At 41.5% G+C, this 23,805-nt stretch overlaps 1 long non-coding RNA gene across 1 annotated transcript; it reads right to left on the bottom strand.

The window, feature by feature from the left end:
- Positions 1–4,481: 4,481 nt before the first annotated feature.
- Positions 4,482–20,123, bottom strand: LOC135308048 (uncharacterized). Its single transcript, XR_010368599.1, has 2 exons — positions 19,835–20,123; positions 4,482–6,047 (listed from the first exon to the last, which is right to left on the bottom strand). It is a non-coding gene; the product is annotated as an uncharacterized LOC135308048 (long non-coding RNA).
- Between the last annotated feature and the right edge of the window lie 3,682 nt (positions 20,124–23,805).

The following is a 23,805-nucleotide window of genomic DNA, read 5'->3' as shown; positions in this document are numbered from 1 at the left end:
GGTAGAGGGCACTGCAGACAGTTCATAGCAAAAAGACTCATTTGTACTTTATTGCCTTGTTGGAGAATTCCCTGGGTAATTTCCTTGGTATTTTCTAGCTTACTTCCTTATTGCTCTCTGGGTAAACTAGGTCAAAACACTTGCCTTGTCTAAGCCTTGGTTTGTCAACATATTAAACGAAGGCGATGGAACAAGTTGTTCCCTGCATTTTCTGCATGGAGTTCAACTTTACAGAAAGTCCATACAATGCCTTTCTTCTCCTTCATTAGAGCCAGGAAGGCCTTTGAAATCCCCAAACTCAGAGAAGGTGAGGAGTGTTGCATATTGCTATAGGCAGTTCAAGAGGGGCATATGTGAAATGTGAACAACTAGACTATTAAGAAAGATGTGCCCAGAGTTGCATAGCATTTTGTCCCTAAAAGAAAAAGTGCATTACCTATAATTGTTTTGTGGTTGTTTTGCCTTTTTTTTTTTTTTTTTGATCAGCCTGCTGGTAAAGTAGGAATACCCTTACAAATCACAATATCTGAAGTCTCAAGAAGTATTATAGGAACAATGAGATTCTACCACCCACTGTGCTGCATCCCAGATCTCGCTGTTCCTTCCTGAGATACTGCAGTACATCCCAGCCATGTTGGCTTCCACTCCACTCTGCTCACACTGATCATTCTCCTGCACTGATTTTCTCAATAAAAAGCTGAGCATTTAAAACCACAGTACATTTGAGGGGCCTGCAGCACGTGCAGTGAGATCTGATAAAAGGAAAACTACCGTGAGCAGAGAGCACAGACAGAAAGGTGGTCAAGGGTCCTTGAATCTGAATTAATATACATGCCTATCAAGCTTACCTTTACAGAAAGGGTTAGGCTACAGCATCCCAGATGGGGAATGAAAAGGTTTTTTTTGAAGAAGGTAGAGTTTTTTTTTAATAAGATGTCAGCCAGCAATAATGTTTTGCTGCGCTGTTAACATGCAAGGTGAAGTATACCAACAGACACCAGACACCACATTAGACATAAGACTGGTCTTCAGAAAGCTTCTGTATTTCAGTGTCTGCATGAAATATGGCAATAAACCAAGACCAATTTTATTGTATGTTACATGGTATCAGCACTCTAATACTTCCTAATACAATAAGATCCAGAAATCTGGATAGATTTTTTACTTAAATTATTCCTTACTCCTTTTGCATTTCAGAATTTGGGAGCAATTTTGGCATTATGTCTTTAAAAATGTAACCACACTAATTTCAAGGGCAGAGATAACAAAAATGAGAATTTTAACTTAGCAAGTCCTCCATGGGGAAGTGAAGGAAGAAACTGTTTTCAGAACAGTATTGCCATGACTGTTGTTTCCTGTAGCATCTTTTAGCTGCCTTCCACTCCCTAAGTGGCCCTTGCCTGGCTCCTCCTCCTCCCTGTCCCACCTGTGGGCTATATCTTCTGTTTCATGCCCTGCATGGGCTGTCTCCAGTTTATGATATTGCCACAAGTCATTACTTCAATCCACACAGCCAGGCTTGGTACACAGGTTCAAGAGTGCAAGTCCTTTGAACTGCATTCCTCAAGTCCACTTTTCATCCCACTATCAGATTGGTACTGAACAGAGGCCAAGTGGAAAATCCCAGTATGACATGCAAACGCTGTCATTCACGTAATAGCTGTGATCAGAAAAGGGCTGGTAAGAGACCTCACCATATACTGAACTATGTGAATTATATGTGTTTAGTCTAATTGGAATGATTTCTGATATCTCAGGGTCAAAGTCTCACAATTCATAGGCAAACATTTTAGAGGACTTGTATATTAATGACATATCGTTAGACAGAATCAGAACTAGTTCTGCTTAGTCAGTTACCTTGGGTGAAAAATATTCAGCCAGAGACTCTGAGACATGATCTGGCTCCAGGAGTTAAAATGAGGACTGTTTCACTCACTGCCCAGTGGAAATTACACAGCCAAGGCTGGGGCTTCCAGACAACAGAGCTACTTGAAGATATTGGGAAGGTCCCTCACTACCTTTTAAGAAAAAAAACCCAATTACATACCAACAAAACAAACATCTAATTTTGGACAGTTTTAAAGCTTGTTTGCTTGATTTCTTGCTACAGCAGAATAAAAGAAAGTGCCATAGTGATGACTTTGGGCTAGTAAAGGATCAGGTGCTTTGATGCACCCACGTCTCGTGCTGCACTGCACAGAGTCTGCAGGGATGTACATCCTGGAGCATCCCAGCACATCCAGTCCCCAAAGGGGCTTTGCAAACTGCTTAATAACTGTTGCATTAAATTACATTTAGCTTGAGCGATCAGTAGCTCATCAGTTGACTTCTGGCTCTGATTTCTAATAACTGGAAGCATCTGACATAATGAAAGCCCTTAGAGAAGGCAGAGGGAAAGAAATAAATGTGCTAATTAAGCTATGCAGAGTGCCTTGGAGAAGAGTGCTCCACTTCAAGGATGCCCTGACATTTCTGACCCATTACAAGTAGCAGCATAGACATTTCAGGAATTTAATGTAGAGTGTTTAATTGAGACACAGATGAAAAGAAATCAGTAGAATTTAAAACTGATTCCTTCCCTATAGCTTAGTAAATATTCTTAGCCACTAATGTGGCTGACTTTGATTACAGGAGGTAAATCATCCTCATAAATGTGATAGAAAACCATGTAAGCCTAACATATTTGTGATGAATTCTTTCCTTACAGTGCAAACAGAAATGCAATAGTCCTACTACTGTATCCTGCTTAGCACTTAAATACAATTTTTCTCATTTATGTCCATAATTTCAACCTAAGGATATGGAGGAATGTTTTGAATTTTACATATGCTACATATTTTCTTCTGAGAGTGAACCTGTAAAACTACAGCTCAAATAATACTACACTCAGCATCTCTCCCCTCCATACCCTCTAACTTTTACAGTGTCCTCACACGATACATTTTGGTTTACCTGTTTAAATACATGGTTAAACTGAGGCTTGAAAATCAAAAAGTTACCAGGGTCAAAATGCATGTTAGGTACAGAGTTGGGGACAGAAATCCTGACCCAGACTCCTAGCTGTCAGCTCTACCAGTTTGCTGGTATTCCTTTCTTGCTGGCATTTAGGAACTTATTATCTGGATCAGGATCCCATTCATATCAAAGGTGTTGAATGGGAGATCACTCTTCCTCTTAGGCTGGTTTGAAGCCCCTTGCCACCACCATTGAAAAATTTCTACTTGTTTTTCAAATGAAAATCTGTGAATTATTACATAATTTGTGTAATAATTTCATTAGCAGAAAAACGTCACCCTCCTATATTGTAAAATAGCTCTCGTTTTTCAAGTACCCTAAGTTACTCAATAGTCACCACCTGCTGTCTGTGTTTTCATCTGGACTCACCACGAGTCTGGAGCATGTCAGAGTGTCCCCTTTTTATAGTTATAAATAGAAATTTAAAGCATAGCCCAGGCTGTGATTATTTTGAATTTGAAGTTCATAATCATCAAAGGTGCCAAACTAGGTGAACCTTTCCATACTTCTCCATGTTGCTGAATATAAAATTAATTGGTTGTGATTAACCCAGGAGAGTCATTAATGAAAGCTCTTTCCATGCAGGTGTTATTATTCAGTGTCTGAAGGACATGAATACTTGGGTCAAGTTTCTGCAGACACATTTCTCAGTTTTTTCTGTTAGTGGGAGCCCAGAGGACTGGACATGCAATCTTCAACCACTCCAGTTTGTGCCTCCAACTCTATTTAATCCATGAACCAGGGCAACAGCTTGCTACTATCACCACTGAAAGAATTGCAGTGGAAGTGACTGACAAACCTGAAAAAATCCAAATAAAGAGAACCTACAGTTCCAGCATTTTTCCCTCTGATCTCCTAACCAGAGCAATATCCTGCAGAGAGAAATCTTGATCCCACTGAAAGTGAGAAAGTTGGCTGGGAATGGCAGCAGCACCCCTTTGATGGCAGAGCCAAGGAAGAAAACTATCTAACTCTTCCACTGCAAAGTTTCCACTGGACCAAAAACAAAAGCATTCAGTTTGGTCATGCATGGGTCTGCCTCTTTTAATACTCATCTGGGCCTCCTCTTCTTTCTCCAGCTGTGGATGCTGCACCCTCATGCCTTTGTCCCTCTCCTGCAGCCCCCCAGCTGGGCTTGGGTAATCTGTGCTCTGACTTGGGCTGCTCTGCATTTCCTAATGGGCCTGTGCTGGTCTAAGCTGCCTTATAGGGTAATAAACTGAAAGAGGAGAGATTTAGATTAGATATTAGGAATAAATTCTTTATTCTGAGGGTGGTGACAGCCTGGATACCCAGAGAAACTGTCAATACCCCATTTCTAGAAGCGTTCAAGGCCAGGCTGGATGGGGTTTGGAGCAACCTGAGATAGTGGGAGCTGTCTCTGACCATGGCAGGGGCATGGACCTGGATGATCTTTAAGGTCCTTTCCAATCCAAGCCATTCTACGATTCTAACAAGCCACTTGCACTTTTAATACAATAAGGAACAAGAAAGATTTTATTTCTGCTGCTTTACTTATATGTGGAGCAATGTAACTGGCTCCCCCTGTCTCAGTCTTGTGCTATTAATAAAGTCCATGTGAAGAATATACACATTTACAGCATGTCTGAAACCTGTGTATGTAACTGGTCTCCAGCTAGAATAGTTTCCATGCCATGTGTCTCCATATAGTCCATCTTTCTGGCACATGTGATCCAGAAATGTGTCATCAGGACTCACGTAGTCACTGGACTGATGAAAGGAATTCAAGGGAAACAGAAGAAGCATGCTGCCTCCAACCTTTGCTCAGCTTGTTGCTGCTGCTCGCTGGAAAAGTTAGCAACACATGAAAAAGATGTTGTCATCCCAAACTGGCCATGGTCTTACCTTTTCATACAGCAGCCTTTTATGTAAGGCCATTTTCCCAGAGATTATTAAGAAAAAGGTACTAAAAATCCACATCTGTCAGTTTTTAAAAGCAAATAATCACTCCCACGCAATGGCTGAAAGGCAAACTTGTACCTAAAGACTTGCAATTGTCATCACTGACATTTCATTGTCCAATCGAAATGTTAAAAATAAAAATAAACAAAATCCACAGAGAAAAATACACTGGAGTTTAACATTCTTTCCCATTTCATAACCAAAGCTGCGGTCAGCAACACGAAGCAAGAAAGATGTTTGGTTGTAAGTCATGACTACAATCCAACAGCCTCACTGGCATCACATGGAAAACTTCCAAATTTAATGGATGTCCAAATTAAAGACATTCAGAATAAAGATGAAGCACGACTAATAACCCTTTTTGTCTAGTATAAATAAAAATCAATCCAGTCAAATGCTCAGGAAGATAACTGATGCAACATTGTTCTTTTGGGCATTCTTGTCAGTGATTTACCCAGTGTGTTTTAAATGCCTAAACAACTAAAGTAGTGGACAAGCTACTCTAGTCCTCTGGACATGAACTGTCCTCCTGATGTTTGCTCTCCAGGTCTCCCCACAGCCACATCCCTCTAAGGTCTGGCTTCTTCCTTCCAGCCTGCAGCTGGTGATTTAATCACTATTTAATCAGTGCAGGCATCAGGATATTCACCTGCCAGATCAGAGTAACCTTGGTCCCACTGCCATGACCTTCACTGTGCCTATTGCCCACTTTTGCTTGTTATTCCCACTCATTGCTCCACATCTAAACTTAGAGACTGTCAGCACTTCAGGGCAAAGCTCCCACCATGTGTGGCACCAGGCCCAACCTCTATCACAGTGCCTGCAGACCCTGTGGAAGGTCATAAACATCTTAACTGCCCAAAGGATGAAAGGACCACAATCCTCAGGCCTGATCAGGTCTGAAATCCAGGGTGAAACTTCTATTGGCATCAACAGTGCTGGATGAAGCAGCAAGGGGCTGATCCTGAAGGTAATGCTAAATGCCACTTGAGGGGTCTGCATCTTCTCAGTGGTAAGGGATTCCATCTTGCCAATGGAAGTCCTGAAGCCAACAAATCATTTTAACAAGGACTGTGAAACTCCTTCAGCAGCACTCATTAGAAAGTTACCTGTCACAAAAGACATGAGGCAATAATGAGTCTGGAGGTGTAGGGGTCACCAGAGGGTATTTTATCCTTCTCTCTATATTTTCTCCAGAAACAATAAAGGAGATACAAGATAAAATGTGAGATTATGTCACAGCAGAAGAATGTCTCTACCCAGAGGAAAATAAGCCTTTTTCACTGAAGTCAAGTAATCTTCAAAAGATGAATGAGATGTATTGCCATGCACTCTGCAGTTTTATACAGTCTTTCTACTTCCTCTATTTTATGTTAAAAAGCTATATTATACAGCTCAGCTGATCTTAAGGCATGCTCCAAGTCCAGTTACTAATTAGAATAAGGAAAGATATCAACCTCAGTGGCAGGAATTTCATCATGTTAGACTGGCAATGGAAACTTTAACAAGGAGAACAGTCAAATCATGTCAGACACGATGTTTGATTATCCATAGATGGATTGCCTGAGCCATGGATTGGCCCATTCTGTCTTTTCCCCACAGCTTTGGCAGTGTCACAGCCAGGACAGAGACTCTCACCTGCTTACAGTTTCCAGGAGCCCCAGGTCATCTCTGGCTCTAAGGAGATGCACTTTCTGCATATAAAATGATGGAGACACTGACTATTTACTGTCTCACTGGCACATGTTTCACATTAGTTCTGGGCAATCTTCCCCCTCCCTCTCCCTGCCCTTCTTCATTATCTGGATAACTGGCTGCAGACTATCTCTGAAGGAGTATGTTTGGGAGTCATCACAGGAGTGTATTATGAAAGAAAGAGCTCAGCCATAATCATATCCTAATTATAAGAACAGAAAGGCCACATAACACAAAGTTTCTGCCTTCCAGACCCCTGTGCTTCAGATCCCATTTTGCATCCAGCAGTCAATGCTGACACTTTTTCACAGGCCAGGCTCATCAACCCACAATTTGTCTGGTGAAAATCTGCACTTCAAACGTGGATTTTAGTGAAATTTCATGATACAGAAATGTATCAAGACAGCAGCCTTCAGAAAAGCAGGGCATAGACAGCCGTGATCTCCAGTTCTATTTGCAAACACTCTGCTGCAAAGGTGCTTTAATTGTATTTATGTTGGTAAGTGCCAGAGGGACTTCAGGGTGCTCAGGCACTTTTTGGGCTCCATAGCAACAGGAAATCTTCCTCAGTGGGGTGGGGAAGCCTCAGGCTGAAAAATCTAGCTGGTCACTATCCAGACCACAAGGATTTCAAAACATATGGTACCCACAGGCTGGATCTACCCACTTGCAACACATTGCTTTCCCTGTGCCATCTACTCCCTTCCAAAAATCCCACAATTGCTTTTATTCTGACTTAGCTCAGTTCTCTTCTCTGAAAAGACACGGTTGTGAAAATACAAACTTTTGGACCATATTTGAAATAATGATTCTACTCATAGTTTCCCAACTCTCCTTTAACCATACTAGGAAGACAGCAAAAGAGATAAATCTAACTGAGCTGCACAAACGCCTCCATAGTGCATAGGTACCAGAGAGAAAGGGCACACACAGCTCAGGACACAGAACCTGCCTCAGAGACACCAAGGACAAGTTAAGGAAGGCAGCAGGAACACCTTAGGCTGGAGGAATTGACCTTGTTCAGTGCAGCTGAACAAGGATCTCAGCCCATGCAGACCCCTCCTTTCCCAGAGTCTACTTTTTTGATCCTGATAAATTTTTTACCTGTGTTACACTATTACTTACCCCAGCTTTACTTATTTACTTTGCTATTAACAGTTACCTCCATGAGGGGTTGTACATTTTGTTCAACTAGATACAGTCATTGTGAGTTTCCAAAGTCCCCACAGCATCATCCACCACACATAACATTCAGGACTGTGACTTCTCTGAACTACTCAGTGATATAAATTCTTGGAACACAAGGGAAGAGAGCCTTATGCCATACATATGGGAGCATGGCTACACAGAGATAACACCTGCCAGCTTCAGGAGACTTGTAATGGCAAGTTTTTTTTCATTGCTTTCATTATCTCAATTCTATATATGGGGTGTTGCTGGAAATCATGTGAGTTCCTGAAGGTCAGCTCCTCTGCTTGTAAATGTGTTTAAAGTTTCACTTTTGGACTGCTGGAAAATGAAAGTGAGATACTACTCAATAAACTTCTGCTCCACAAAATATTGATGTCCATGGAAATAATTTTCATTTCTTACACTAATTTAAAACTGCCATGTTCGCCCTTTAAAAGGATAGCTTCCTAGCATGAAGGTATGAAATGCCCTAGATTTCATTTATGATGACATTGTCATCAAACCCAAAAAATAGCTAAATGAAATTATAATAATTAAATGTACTCAGCTGCATTTTCCCCAAGAATTTCTGCATGCTTTGAGTGTGGGAGAAGTGACTCATTCTTCGTGAAGAGAACACAGTATAAATCCTGCTAATTATTCGTGCTGAGAGTGGTATCTACAATTCATTAATTATATGAAAGTTATAGGGCTCTGGCACTTTTTCATGAAGTGCCATTAATATTGCAGCTGGCTAAGCTACAGATACTCTGCAAGATCTTGAGAAATCATATTTCAGATGGTAGAAATTCTTTAACTATATCTTTATTCAACATATTTTAGTATTTCTTCTTTGAACATACTCCCCTGACAAATGAAACAATCTCAGAAACTCCAGCAGGACAAAAAAAGAAAGCCTCAGCTGCAGCTAGAATTCAGAAATAGACATTATGCAGCACCAAGAGATATTGTGCACTGTTATAGGATTCCTGGAATGAGTGCAGGACTGGAAGTGAATCCCCTGCCATTTATCAATCCCCTATTACCAAAGGCCACATTCCAGAATAACTCTCAGAACAAGCTAACAGGTTGTTAATTAGTAGTCACTACTATATAAATTAGAACCAAGGGACTAACAGGAGCCCAGACACCGTGGCACAGGCTGGAGCCCCCCAGCCCATTTCACAAATGTGCTGCCCATGCCCAGATCTGCCACGACCACTGAGCCAGCACAGCAGAAAAAGCTGTCACTAGCAGTGTGTATATAAACCAAGAGGAGATGGCACTATCCAGGGAAGAAGAAAGGAGAAGGAAGGTGAGGGAGGCAATACATGAGGTGCTGCAAATTCCATGAAGCTTGAAAGAGCCTGTCAAGTCCTTACCCTGCTATAGATAAGTTGCTGTAGTTAACTGAGCTGATCCACCTTTCTGATAAACTGGATCCCCTTCAATTGCAGTGCCATTTGTGTCCAGGCTGATGTGTGTGTCTGGCTGTCTCTAGGACATACATTAGGAAAATAATGGAAAGCACCAGATAGCATCAGTCAGGTAAGATGACTGAGGTTCCCTCTACAGTCCAAAATGTTGCAAAAATACAAAACAATATTTTAGGCTGGGATGACTCAGAAATCAGCATCAACTTGCCAACTTGGAAGGCCTTAGGATGTTTGCTTCAAATAGTATCTTGGTAACAAATTCATATGTCATATTCACATACAAAGATCCATACATAATGAGATTAAAGGTCACAGCTCCTTAGGAGAAACCCCGTTAATATAGAAATACAAAGACAGTCTCCTGTCTACAAACAGAAAACTTATAATCCAAAGGCTCTTCATTAAGTGAATAGATCTATTTCTAGAGCTCTACCCTGTAGCAGCCTCTAGCAAGAAAAGCCCTTTATTTGTTTACTTGTTTTCATGGGAGTTTTTGTTTGTTTATTTGTTTGGGTTTTGTTTTTTTATTTAATCTAGCATTTTGATCATGCCTGCCTTTCAGTGGGGAGAATGATATTTTGGGTAAAGGATTTATTCTCAAAGCTTAGATTTCTAATAGACTGAAAACCCAAGTTTTGTTTTGTTGTTTGTTTTTTTTATTCAGGAAGAATTCCCTTTGGTATTTAGGAGCTCGAGTAGGAGGACTTGGATGAGCCCTTACATTATGTATCAACAATTGACTTATGAACCTGATAACATTTTATTTTAAGGGTGCCATCACAGAGATGAGCTCTATGACCAGCAGTGACAGGAAGAATTAAGAATAGGAATCACCAGACTGCATGTGAGAATCAAAAATTCCTGACATTCCCATGAAAAATTTCCTTGCAAGGAGGATGCAATATACCTTAAAGGGTTTTCAGGTAGTATCAAGGGGAAAAGCCTCGAACAAACCTACTGACTGAAGCACACTGGAGATTGGTGTACCTGAAGAGATGGATCAGTCCTGGGTCAGCCACGGGACCAGATTATTGCTGCACTAAAGGCACCAAACACTTAAATCACAACACAAACTGACCATGAAAATCCTGTAACATTAGACCCTTTCTTTACTTTGCATGGTCACCAGTCACATGTGAAAACCATGACAATTTCAAGCATCATGATGAGATTTGTATTATTTTCCCATGGGTTATTTTCCAGACTGGAAAAAGATATTTGGGGAAAAATGTTTTGGAAACTGAAGTCACATGCTTTGATGTGAAAAAACAGCCAGGCTGAAATTATATATTCTGACCTCAGCATTAAACAGAACTCATCAGTTTCTTAAAAGAAAATGCAGTATGCTTTGGAAATTAAAAAGAACTTCCACATGACTGGAGCAGAAACCTCACACTTGATTTCTGTGCATTTGATTCCAGATAGCCCAAAGGGCAGCTCCAAAACGAAAGGTAATTATGAAAATAAAAATTTCTAATTTCTCAAACAAAACAAAGGTTTGGTATAAATCCTGAAAAGAAACTTGTGGAGACTGGTCTGTGATGGTTCACCAGAACTGGATACATGGACTGCTTCCACACTAATCTGGCCACACCTGAAGCACATCTGTGAGCAGTCTCTATGGCTGGCATGCATGTAAAAGCTTTAACTGAATCTCACCTACCAATTCAATCTGGACCATCCTGCTAAATTATGTGCCTTCAAGGAAAAAGCTCCCAAGGCCCTCAACAGAGAATGTAAGATTAGGCATAATTTGCTTGACCAATTAGCTGTCATTTGAAGTTGTACGTGCCTGACATTATTTCATTTAATCATGAAAAGGTCTACAATGTCCTTAACTTGCTAGAAACAAGAGAGGCAGAGAGTTTCCTTGGGCAGAAGTCCCTAGGTCTGCTCTGCCGGTGGTTAAAGCTCAAGAAATCCTACCTCTCCTTGTTCTTAGGGTCTCACTCACCTCTCTTCTCTCTCCAGCATTTATTTCAGTCTCTGTAGTACCAATAGGGACAGACAGACAACTTGGCTCTGCCTTGCCTTTTAGCTCACAGAACAAGGGTTCAGCCCTGAGCAGGACTTGTCCCTGCCATCTTTGAGCCTAAAAGACAGCACCCAGGAAACCCTGCAGCTGTAGGGCTACAAAAACCTTCCTGCCAGTGAACACCTCTCAACAGAGCACTATTAAATAAATAGCACACAGTGGTGTTGACTTTACCTCTGCGTTGTACCCAGCACGTAGCCACAGCTCGGTATTGCACCACACACACCTAATGTTTGCTTTTCATTGATGGCCTCTGTTGGTTTATCCCCTCCAGGCCCATTTCCCACCCCTGACTTGAACCTATGCTCTTGCTATACTCCCTCCTAATTGCCAAAAATTGCTTGTCTCCTCCATGCCCTGGGACTGTTCAAGGTATCCATTTCACAGTGCTGATGCTCCTCTTGTATAGAAGCCAGTTTTGCATTACAAAAGATGACATTATTAAAACTCAAAATGCTTTTCTTAATAATGACATGATACAAAATTAGTAATGTATGCTACATTAATTTGCTGGTCTGTTCCACTTTCTTCCATTATATGAGCATTATAAAGTAAACCACCCAGTTCCCAGTAATGGTGTCTTAACTCTCAATACACCTAAATGCAGGGCCTAGCTTTGGTAGATTTTAAAACACAAGGGCAGTAAAGGAGGCCATTTGGAGACTCACTTAGAGGTAATTATCTTATTCTGTGTATATATTAGCTGTACAGACCTTACTCTGGCCACACATTAATCCCACCTTGTGTTAACTTCCACACCAAGGTATCCAGTTCAGCACCAGGGGCTTCTCACAGGGAAGGAGAACAAGAACATCCCTCAGAATTCTCAAGGGAGAAGAATTTGACCTTCCAAGATAGACTTTAGAACTCCACTACAACCTTAAAAAGCCTCTGTTCTCTTCCCATTGAAACCGATAAATTTTAGTTTTGCTTGGCAGATCCTGTTTCCCAGAGACCTCCTTCTCATCTCCTTCTCCTTGTCCTACATCCTTCCCTCAAGAGCTTTCCTTGCTCCCATCTCTCTAATCATCTTGGGCTCATTTCCAGGGGTGCTTGTAAAAACACAGCAGCATGCTATAAACAGCCAGTCTCGTCAGCTTTAAACTCACCAGTTTCTGTTTCTGAGGCAGGAGAGGGGGAAAAGGGTATTCCAGGGGGACCCCTTTGACGTGACCATTCATCTGCCTACCTCAGCAGTTCCCAAGCCTGTGGGCTGCCACCCTCCTTTCCGGGCTCGTGACCTCCCTTCCATCAGCGTTCCTCGGGGTCGCGACCCCGACTTTGGAAACTTCTCATCTGCATCAGTCAAAAGTGACGCCTCAAGAATCATTTTCTAGCTGTTGCCATGTTTGTTTATGCTCCTGAGGGGCGTGATTACCCTGGAGTTCAGGTTCAAACTTGCCTCTTTGCTTGTTTGTAAGTTTGGAAAGAATTTCTGGGTGTCATTCAGGCAGTTGATAGCAAACTCCAACTTTTGACTGTTCTGGTTAGAGACAATAATATCCCAACTGACCTGGTATGGCATTAAGCTCCTGGTTGCAAAGTTCAGCCGTGCTTGGAAGAAGCAAGGATTTTGCTTCTCTGCAGAATCTGAAAACATCATTGTTTTCTCTGCTTGCATGTCACGATCGTTCAGATATAACAATTACTGTGCCCAAACCACTCCTTATGCAGTGACACGATTTCATCCCCCACGCTCTGCACCCTCTCTGCTGCACACACGCATGCAGGCAGCTGAACTCTCACAGCTGGTGCTCTGCACGTCAGGTTGTTTTTTGTCTTTATGGTCACTGAGACTCTGTGGGTAGTGAACATTGTAATATTCTAATTTCCCACTCTGCTTTGTCATCTTTGCTTGCTGATAAAAGGGCGGTGGGAGGGGGAAAATCACCAGTGGTTTGAAGACATCTTGAAAACACCACTAAAAATGCTAAAACTGTCAGAATATATGCAGTTTGGATGTGCTACAGCAAGTCCTGCTTTGGAATTTCCCTGGAATTAAAACAGTTGGCCATTTTTCAACTACCTGTTTCTTGTATTTTCACATCATATCCTTATTCAGCCTACATGTCTCTGTAGAGGTGGTTTTGCTCCTGCATTAAAGACCAATTCCTTTAGCTTTCCTGCCCACAAAATCTCTCTCAGCTGGTATTCTCTTACTCTAAGCCTAAAGCAGCTGTTTGACTTTCTCTTTAACCTCAGTGTATTTCAATGTTACTCTTTTTCAATTTAAACAGCCAAGAGATATCTGCCTAGACACACCAGGCTGGAATTTGGGGAATGTAAAGTGGAAGCTCAACAGTAGCAGCAGCACCTGGGCGCAGCCAGCCTTCATACCTGCCTTGCGAAAACATAAAATATAAACCTCGAGTCAAAGGGAAACCAGGTGATACTGAGTATTAACTAAGGGAAACCAGTTATTAAAGTGTATGAAAGGACACAACACCACCCCTGCACTTGACAGGGATAAAGTTATTCACTATCAGTGAAGGAGCGAGAGAGAAGAAAGACATTTGTGACTTTTCACCACTCAGGCACATGTGAGTACATGAGGCAGTTGGATACAATCCCTTTTTCTAATTATTCAGTCTCCATATGAGGTTTAAGCATCTGACTTTGGATGCTGCCAATAAAAGAGATTAGGCTGAAAATGTTTCAGCATGAAAGGCAACCACTGAAGACAACATCAGGGCTTCTCTCTCCCTCAGGTATGAAACCTGCAAACCCCATGGCCTGGCAGTGCAGGCCAGCAGGTGAGGAAAACAAAGTCATGCTTTGTTAGAATGAAACTTGGTGAGCATCAGAGCACATTGTCAGCATGGAGAAATTCCTGTAGTGATGTGCATGAGACCATCACTTGTTTGTCACTGTACTGCACCTTGCAGAAGGGTTGCAGATCCCTACTGAATTGCAAATGGTTTTCCTTTCATCCTGGGTTTTGTTGGCACTCTGTGCTTACAAGACTGCACAGAGGTCAGGTTTGCCTCTTGCCTTCTCTTGTGCCATTATGGAATAGAAAACTGCTGGAGATGTCAAAGTGGTGGACTTGAGAAGCTGGCGTGGTTATTGCTACTGAGTTGAGCATACCTGAAATATCTCTGCCTGTGACACCTCCAGCTCCAGCCAGGGGGATTCAGATGCACAGAATTTTCAAGGTTTGTGGGCAAATGTCTGGTTGTGGTTGGATTTTATTCTTTTTCTTATTTTTAAATTTATGTGTTTGGATTTTTTTTTTTCAGCTAGGAGGGAATTAAAATTTTTGCCAGAGAGAACAGAGCACTGGACTGATCTGAGATCTGCAAAAATGAATCGAACCTCTTGCTTAGAAAATGTGTCTTCATGAATAGTGTTCTACATAAAGGGAAAACTGTACTGTTAAATGTAAAAGAGATTCCAAAATTAGAATAATCTTATTCATCTTGTTAATACACATTACAGAAGGATTGATAATATGCATGGACTAGATGGAATTTAGTTAACAGGTTGACAACTAAAAATATTTTGACCAATATAGGAGATAAAACCTCCTTTGGAAGAAAAGGACCACTATCAAAGGTTCATGGCTGAAAAACTAATTAGAGCACAGCCATTGTAGCTACATAATATTTGTATAATCAGATCAGACTCCCATTTGATTTATCAAATGCACAGGAGCTCTTGTTTCAGGGGTGTATGGAAGCACACTTTGAAGTGCATATTTGATATCTGGATGAAGCTCTCATGTACAGGTGCAGCATTTGTGAAACATCCAAGAAAATACAAAGGGCCCTTTTAAGAGAGAGCCTCCCCCCACTGGGAAAAGTTCTTCTCTTTGGGATTACAAGACTATTCAGCTAATATTAATATTTGGACTATTCTTGCTGACCCAAAGGAGCCAAACAGCACATGGAAATGTTGGAAGGTCATGGGTTTCAGCTTGTCAAAAATACTTTCAGGTTTGTTTTTTTTAGTAGAAAGGCCATATGCTTTATTGATCCATTGAAATATGACACTGGAAAATGTTTTTCGGAAAAAGTGGATGTCAAAGGGTAAAGGAGTGGAGTTCAGCTGCATCTCCGTGCTGGCTTTGAAAGACATATATACCCACAGTGTTTCATGTCACTAAAGGTCCACAGGTCTCTCCTACCACTGCCAACACAGACAATAGTCCAGCAGGTGTCATCAATATATGTATTTTAGACCTCAGGGCACCAGAAGACCTATCCTAAACATCAATAATTTAGGGATGTGGCAGAGTTTCTTGGGAAGGTTTTCAAAAGATGAAAGTGCTTTTGAAGAAAAAGAAACTTTGCTTGCAAATCACATAGCAGCTGCAGAGCAAGGCATGAAGAGAAACTCTAAGGTGAACTCTGCTGGCCACTCTGACAGCCTTCCCAGGGAGCTGAGTGAGGAGACCTGAGCTGGCACATCTTGGTAAGGCTCCCAGTGCCAAGGACTGTACACAAAATGATGCTAAGAGACCCACTCTGTTCAATTTATTACAGCAAAGCTAATAATGTTTGCTCGTTTTACTCATTTATCAGTTCTGAATGTGTGCCCATTAACTATATAAACTGTAGAGGGGAAAAAACAGTTGGTGAAATAATCCTACGGAGCAGCAAGGGAATTCACTAAAAATCTGTAATTCTGAGTGAGAACCAGTGTCAGAAAGTTCATAGGGCTTCCTTTGTGATCCTGTACCTGTCAAAGGAAAGGATCTAGACAACGTCTTATTTGTGAAACTGAAAAATCCACACAGTCCTTGAAAGGAGATGAACTCTTCGAAATAAAAAGAGTGCAAAGGGAATAATTCACCACAGTTTGTTTCTTCTTGCCCTTCATTAGATTATTATTCCCTAAACCAGTCCAGCAGGAAACAGAGCCATGGAAAATAAGTGCAAGTATGTATTGCCATGAGAGCAGTAAGCCTTACTCCAACAATTCTCAAAGTAAGAAGCTTAACTCTATTATATGATGATAAAACAATTTCATCTGAGACGCTAAATCTTCAGTCCCAAAGATAGAAACATTTTATCTGCATCTGAGAAATGACAATGATTCTACAAACGTGGAGGCTCATGGAATTGCAATGGCTTTCTTCGAAGATGCTGAAAGACACAGATGCCAAATCAAGATCGAGCTGAAATTGATAGTGCACAAGACTATATGAATCAACCAGACAGCCCAGTGATGCAGGGGTCAAACAGATGGAGAAAGAAAAGAAAAAAGACTGCAGGCCAAGGGTATTTGAACTGTGTGTGAACACATTTACATTCAGTGTGGCACTGTTCATGTGTCACACACAAAAGTGGGACCTGCGCTAGCCCTGAGGAATGCTGCAATATTCCCTTATGACAAGACATTCACTCATCACATGGACACTTCTCTAAATTAAGTGCTTTCTAGTGCCAGATAGTCTTTCAGATTTGCTTTTTTTAGTGCTTTTTAAATAGCTTGCTCTGCAGTGACCTGGAGTCACATGCTTGTGCCTTTGATCATTCAGAGAGTATTTCACAAATTCTTTGGGAAAATACTCAGACCAGCCTAGATAAATAACAGAGCTATGCCTGCCAGAAACTCCCTTCTCTACCTGGAACCAGCTGAAGACAGGGGGAGATATTTCCACAGTCAGCACCAGAGCTAAGAGTAAGGAGTGAAAGGTGCTCACCTGTAAGTTTGAGCTCTAGGGCTATTGCTAGCAAGAAGAATAACCAATGTAAATGGTAAGTGGAATGACATGAGTAAAGACATTTACCACATGAGGGTGCAGAATTGAAAAGGAAGGCTGGGATTATATCTGGCCAGCTCCCATTGTATCAAGAAATGCATCTCTGCAGACAGGGACGGGCACAGCCAGAGCTGAACTCAAGAGGGTGGCAGAGGTTATTGGGTGGGCTCAGTCACCACTTGGGAAGAGCAGTGGGGACTTTTCTTGGGTGTGAGAGGAGCTCACAGCAGTGGGATCTGAGTGAGCTGCACTGGTGTCCTTTTAGTCCTTGGACTTTACTGATTTTCATATTTATGTGTCACTGGCCTGGGAACATCAGTGTATCTGTAGAAAGACAGTTCCCTGTTCCCAGCTGTCCCAACTGCACATAGCAAGGACAGAGGTGGCACAGAAGTTTTAGAGGGATAGAGTGATTTTGAGGTCCTTGCATGTGCTTTGTTCTTTCTGGAACGCACCAGAGCACTTGAAGGCAGCTCTGAGATGTTTCCCAGGATGTGAAATGGGCCCTGCCTGCAGTGCACTTCAGCATGGCCCATTTCCAGGGTCCCTGTTCAGTGAGTCATGAGCTGAAAGGAATACACAAAGGAGGTTGTTCTTGTCTCTCCTGCCCCCTTTCTACAGCCTCTGAGAGTGGCCAGGACACCATATAGGAGGATAAATGCAAGCAGGAGTGAAGTCCTGCTCCAGAAGTGATTGAGAAGTTTGTTAAATAAACTGGCTGGTGAAGTCTGATGTGTTAAGTCATATGGATCATCCTTGGAAGGAAACTACGCAATTTCAGTTATGATGCATAAGACCTCCACAGGCCTCAACAAACACTCCACAAGTCACCAGGAATTCACCAGTATGAATGAAACTGCTCCATTGAATCCTGCAATCCACTGCACAGCAGACTGCCACAGGACTGAACCCCAAAGTGCTCCATGGGGACCCATCACGCACCCCCGAGGCCAGGCAGCCTCCTCCACCAGGCATCTCTGTGTGGGTGGCCTAACTCATTCTTTCAGGTGTACCTGACAAACTGAAAAAAAGATTTAGGAACCCAGAATGATGCCTCAAAACTGCATGAACTGTTAAAAGGCACAAGCAAACAGCACAAACAACCCCTCTCCTTGCTGTCCAAATCTAAGAAAGGATGCAACACAGGGCAGTGAGTTTTAATGCATAATCAGATGCTGCTGTAAAAGTCCTTGTAGAAACATGAAATCTATTATATTTATCACAAATTTGCTAAGTGAGGTTAATACCCTGGCATTGACCCTGTCTCATATGCCCTTAATAACATTATTATGCTTTGTCCTGTTAAGATTTTACAGCAGAAGAGATAACACGTGGTCGATAATCCATTATAAACAGGTACTTTTCTTCTTGTCCCCTTGCCCACAGCCTCCACCCCGTTGCAGCAGGGAAGATACTGCTTCAGCCAGAGAATTTTCCAATGTCAGCCTGTAACTACCATATGCCTGAAGAAAAAGAAACCGATCAGGCATTGTGGTCTTTATCCTGGCAGTCGAATAGCCTGCATGAATATCAACATTATCATAAATCATTCAATTGCTGAAAGCCATCCTAACATCTGAAGGAGCTGAATAGCAACCATTTCTCAGTCCTTATGCACATCCACTCACAGCAGCTGAGCTGTGGGAGTATATAGACCTATTTTTCAGCTAGCATGATAATCAAGACATTCCTCATTTAGGAGTGAATTCATTTGCCTTTGTATTAGTCCTAAATAAGAATACCAGAAATGGATATGCAATCTCCAACTCAAATGAAGATTAAACAGAGGCCACTGAATTCCTTTATTCCTTAAAACACATATAAAGCCCCAGCAAGATTCTTATCTTGGTGTGAATCTAAACATACTGAATAAAATTTAAAAGCCACCATTTCAGACTGGTTTTTCTCTGTGGCCCCAGTGTAGCCATAAAAATCAGAATCTGTCCTTAATATCTCTGCACACTGGTACCGTGCAGAACTAGCCCCAGACTATTTATAGCTCACACTATATATACACACTGCAGCTTCCAAAGGAATATTTTATCTTTTGGGAGGACAATGCTTTCAGTAATGCAAGAAGCCAAAGTTTTGCTTTAAAAAAAAATCAAAAAACCAAAACCTCTGCTCAAACCCTTAATGTAAGAAGCCAAAGTTTTGCTTTAAGAAAAAACAAAAACAAAAACAAAACAAAAAACAAAACCTCTGCTCAAACCCTTAACCTGGAAGAGTGGCCCTGCACTGCCAATCAGATAATGGGCTTAATTCTTACATCACACTTTATTTGTAGCTCACTGTGTAGTTAATGTTTGCAGCTTATCTAACAGGAGAAATGTGAAACCAGAGTTTTAGAACAATAGAAACAAGGCTGTCACCAGCAGGCTGCCAATGAATCATGTCCCTGCAGTCAAGTTCTCCCAGAAGGTCATTTGTAACAGAAATACATCCCTGCCTGAGCTGGCAAAACGCTGAAAAATGTTTCTCAGTTTTATCCTAATAAAACATCGAACAGATCAATTACCAGAACAACTTCACCTGCTAGAATTTTTAAGTTCTGTTGTCTGCAAGAATTAATAGTAAAGGTTATTGAGTGAGCAGGCCTGTCTTCTTCTGTGTCTGGGATTCTAGAGGTGGTTTTACCTTCAAACTAATTTCAAGGTAACAAAAAACCTTTTACAAACCGTAAGAAAAGCGATTTACTGTTTTCTTTCACATTTTCAAAATCAGAAAAAAGAAATTTGAATACTAAGTAACTTTCTTCAATATCATTCACAACAGAAGCCCTGAAATCATGGAAAGCCAACGAGGTCTGCAGGAATGATTTTCCAAGAGACAGAAAGCAGCAGTGATACTTACTTTCTTCTGTTCAGAGATGCAGAAAAAGGACAAGGAAGTACCAAAAACAAAAACAAAAACAAAAAAACAAAAAAAAAACAAAAAAACAAAAAAAAACCAAAAATACCACCAAAATAAAAAAAGTGACCAAACCTGAGTCATAAAAGCTGGTTTTTGCTCATATGGAATTATTTTAAAGTAGAAGCATCTTAAAAAAAAAAAAACCATATTTTCTGCTGCACTTGCAAAAGAGCTCCAGATTTTCTGCAAGAGGGAAAGCAGATGATGGGGGGAGCTGTTCTTTTAAGAAAAATGTCATTGGCACAAACAGCTGGCACTTGGTGACGTGTTATTTATATGTGCAGTTGCTGTGTTTTTTAACAGATAAGAAGCATTATCTCATTTGTGATTCAGGTGAGGAGCATGAGCAGCTCTGCAGCGCCGCTGGCTGCTGCACCACGTTCCTTATCGTTTCAGAAACATCTGTCATTTTGCAAATGAGTCCAATAAAAAAGTGCATCAAAAATGCTGTTTCAGGATGAGACGGAATTCTGCAAGGAAACCTGAAGAGCAGCTTCCCCCTGCAAATGCTGGGATGGTCTGTTCTATATTCACCAGTTGGGATGAGAGCTTGGAGAGGAGAAGGGGGAGAAAAAGAGAGACCTTGGAAGTGTCATTATTATAAATTATCCTTTCTCTAGGAACCAACTGTGCCTGAGAACCACCTCACTTGTGAGGTTCATGCTGCAAAATGCTTATCACATCGTAAACAGACCTGGCTGAATCCTGGCCTTTGTGGTCCAGAGGGCTTTACTCAAGAAAACACTGATGGGCTAGGGTGGGAAGGATGTGTGGAGAGGTGGCCAGCATGGGGATTACCACCAGAAGTGCACTTGCAGGGGCTCTGCTCACAAAGATGGAAATGAATCTGTTTTAAGGGCAGCTGAGGATAAGCTGGTAGGAGCTCCCACTTCCAGGGAAGGCAAGGTGTGCCTCTAGTCCAAGCTGAGGGGAAAACCAGGGCATGCTCGTGCACCCATGTTCATCCCTGCAGTAATGCTGCCCATGGCACAAGGTTAGAACCCAGCAATTCATAGTATGGACCAAGTTTTCCTCTGGTGTTCTCCAGAGAACTGGGCTGGGTCTAGTATCCCTGTGAGTACAAGGGCATTTTTGTACTGTTGCAGGAACAAAGACAACTCAAGGTAGCTTCAAAATCCCTCATGCCTAGAAATGCCTCTGTAGCTCTGGAAGCCTGTAGCTGGATTGAGATCCCTGTCTGTGTCACACTGAGCGACTGCTTCCTGCTTTGCCTTTGGGCTTTTATTTAAAAATACAGGAGAAAAATGACTGTTTCTTTAGCCCTTGCTGAGAAATTCCTTGAACTTCAGCTGATACACAGGGGAAAACTAAGGACAGACTCTGAACTGGGTTATTGTTCCTTTAGCCTGTGCACAGCCACATGCTGCCTTTTCTGTCCCATCAAAGACCCCCTTGGTGATCCTTTATGGCTGCTGTACATTCAATTGTGGAAGAAATGTGAAACATCCGCTTTTTTCCCCAAAGAGTACTCAAACCAGGCACACAACTTAAGAAAAATAGGTGAAAATACCTATGTTAACTTTGCTTCTAATCAGAAAATATATTCTTAAATATGCATACATCAGCAGAAACAGCAGGTAAGGGCTCTCACTCTAAAACAAACAGAAACATGCACTTTGAACCCTCATATGAAATTGCAGTAAAAGCCCAACCCAATAATTATTTTCCTTGATTTTCAGCCAGACGAGGCACAAGACAAATAAGTCATCAAGGACAAATAAAAAGAGGTTCATTCATCGCATTCAGGGCTGGAATCTTTAATGGTCACCAAATGAACTAAGATAACTAAGTAACCATTGTAAATATTAATCTTTAAAGGAAAACAATACTCCCAACAACAGGAAGTCTGATAAGACATTGGATGTGGCCATCAGTGTTATGGAGTCTCTCTAATTTCCTTAGTTTTTTCTTATGCCTCTAGAGGGATCAGGAAGGGGACCATATGGTATCTCTCAAAGGAAGTAAATTAACATTATTAATAGCTAATGTGGGAGAGGTGAAACAGTGATTGTTCGTTCTGGTTGTTATTGTGCTTTTGTTGGGGGGGAAGCCTGCCTGCTAGTAAGCTTAAGCACTCAAGCCAAATTCAAAATCTTGTATTTATAAACAGAGATCTGATAAGAGTTGCCTAAGCATCCACGATGCTTTGCCAGCGCACGCACATCGAGCTGCTCCGAAGGGCCTGTCCTGGGGTTAGCTCACACAGAGGACAGCTCAGGCTCCCAGTTCCCAAGTCACGCCTCACAAGGACCCTCACAATCTCCTTTGTGTTGGTTTAGTTTGAAGCAGAAGGACAAGGATGGGTAGATCTGCACTTCTGAGTGATGCAACCTGTCCTCTGGCATCCACTGAGGCAGAGGATCAAGGGGCCACAGGGGAGGGGAGTTCTCACAGGCAGTGGTCACCCTGTGGGCCATCTCCTTTTGAGCCCACAGTGCTGGCACAGCTGCTTTCCAAGCGTTGCTCAGCAGGGTGGTGTGGAAGTGGAAGAAGAATTATTTTGTGGGAAGCACTGATAACAAAGTGCTGCATTAGGATTGATTGAATTGGTGACTTGGATGAATATGTCAGAGGCCTGGGATCCCTTGCACTTTCTCTGCACTATGAGAAGAATTCACCTTTCTTAGGCCTCTGTTTTTATCCACCAAATACTTAGAGGGTAGTATTTACTCACTGTAAATAATATTGCCACTTAAGTTATACATTGTGGTTACTTGAAAGGGTGAGACCCTGATGTCAACCTCATGTTTGTCCCAGAGCATCTGAAAGCATAAAATGCATTTCTCATTTTTTTCAAGAGTTCCTATACTTTCTATTTTCTTCCCAATAATGAAAACCTGTGGCAATTTCTAGCTGGCCTTGCAAAAGTGGACTTTATGACACCTTGCATGTTGAGACAATCTGCAAAATAAATTTGATAGGTAAAACTGAGAGGAGTTGATTGCAATTACCATTATCCATTGAGCTAGGTAGACTTTAACAAACTTTAGGAAAATTGTTCAATAAATTCCTCAGAGAGAAAATAGCAGAATTTGGTATAATTAACTTACTGGACCTTAATAAAAATTGAGTAGCCTGGTAAGATTACCTCATGCTTCAGGGCACATGGTGATTACTTCATAGAGATAAAGGAATTCCCTCTGCCCTTGAAAGCTTATACTTCAGCTGCAGGCTGTCAGCTGGAATTTGATTTCTAGACCTGAAGAGGACAACTTGCATGTTTTAAGACTATACAGACTTCAGTTAAACTTAGGTAGAACTGCTCTGTAAGGAAACCCCTTCCCTACCAGACAACTCCACATGCAGAGAGAAGTCAGTAAATTCTGAATAAGTTTGTGTTTTACAACTGGTCTAAAATACCTCTTCCTGGTTGATGATAGGATGTTTTATTTCTTAAGAAACTCATCACATTGACCAAGAAGTTCATGAAAGGCTGAAGAGATGTGCATTGTTTCCTGGCTCTATGGAGTCATATGACATGGATAAATTGGTCTCTGTGCTGAAGCCTGAGTGGTTTATAATGTTGTGCAGTTTTCCACACTGCAAATTTTAGGGCCCTTTTATATTTCAAGTTACATAAACTTATAATAAAACTGTTGTTCTTTGGCTCTGCAGAATGGGACTTTCTGCTCCATCAGGACAGGGTTGATTTCCAGACACAAAAGGGAGGATGCTTTCATGATAGCTTAGGAGAGGACATTTGCATAATATCCACAGAAGTATGAGAAGACAGATGTTTTATAAGGACAGTTCTACAATAAGGAAAAACCCTAACTCAAAAGAAATTAAATGTGTCAAGCCAAACTCTCTAGTGATTGAAATACTCTTTAAAATAACAAATCTGCCTATTTTCATAATCTTAATTATCAATATGATGGTATCACCCTGGT

The sequence above is a fragment of the Passer domesticus genome, chromosome 9 (genome assembly GCF_036417665.1).
Source record: "Passer domesticus isolate bPasDom1 chromosome 9, bPasDom1.hap1, whole genome shotgun sequence".
Lineage (NCBI taxonomy): Eukaryota > Metazoa > Chordata > Aves > Passeriformes > Passeridae > Passer > Passer domesticus.
Note: the sequence above shows the minus strand (reverse complement) of the source record. Positions and strands in the feature narration are given on the sequence as shown.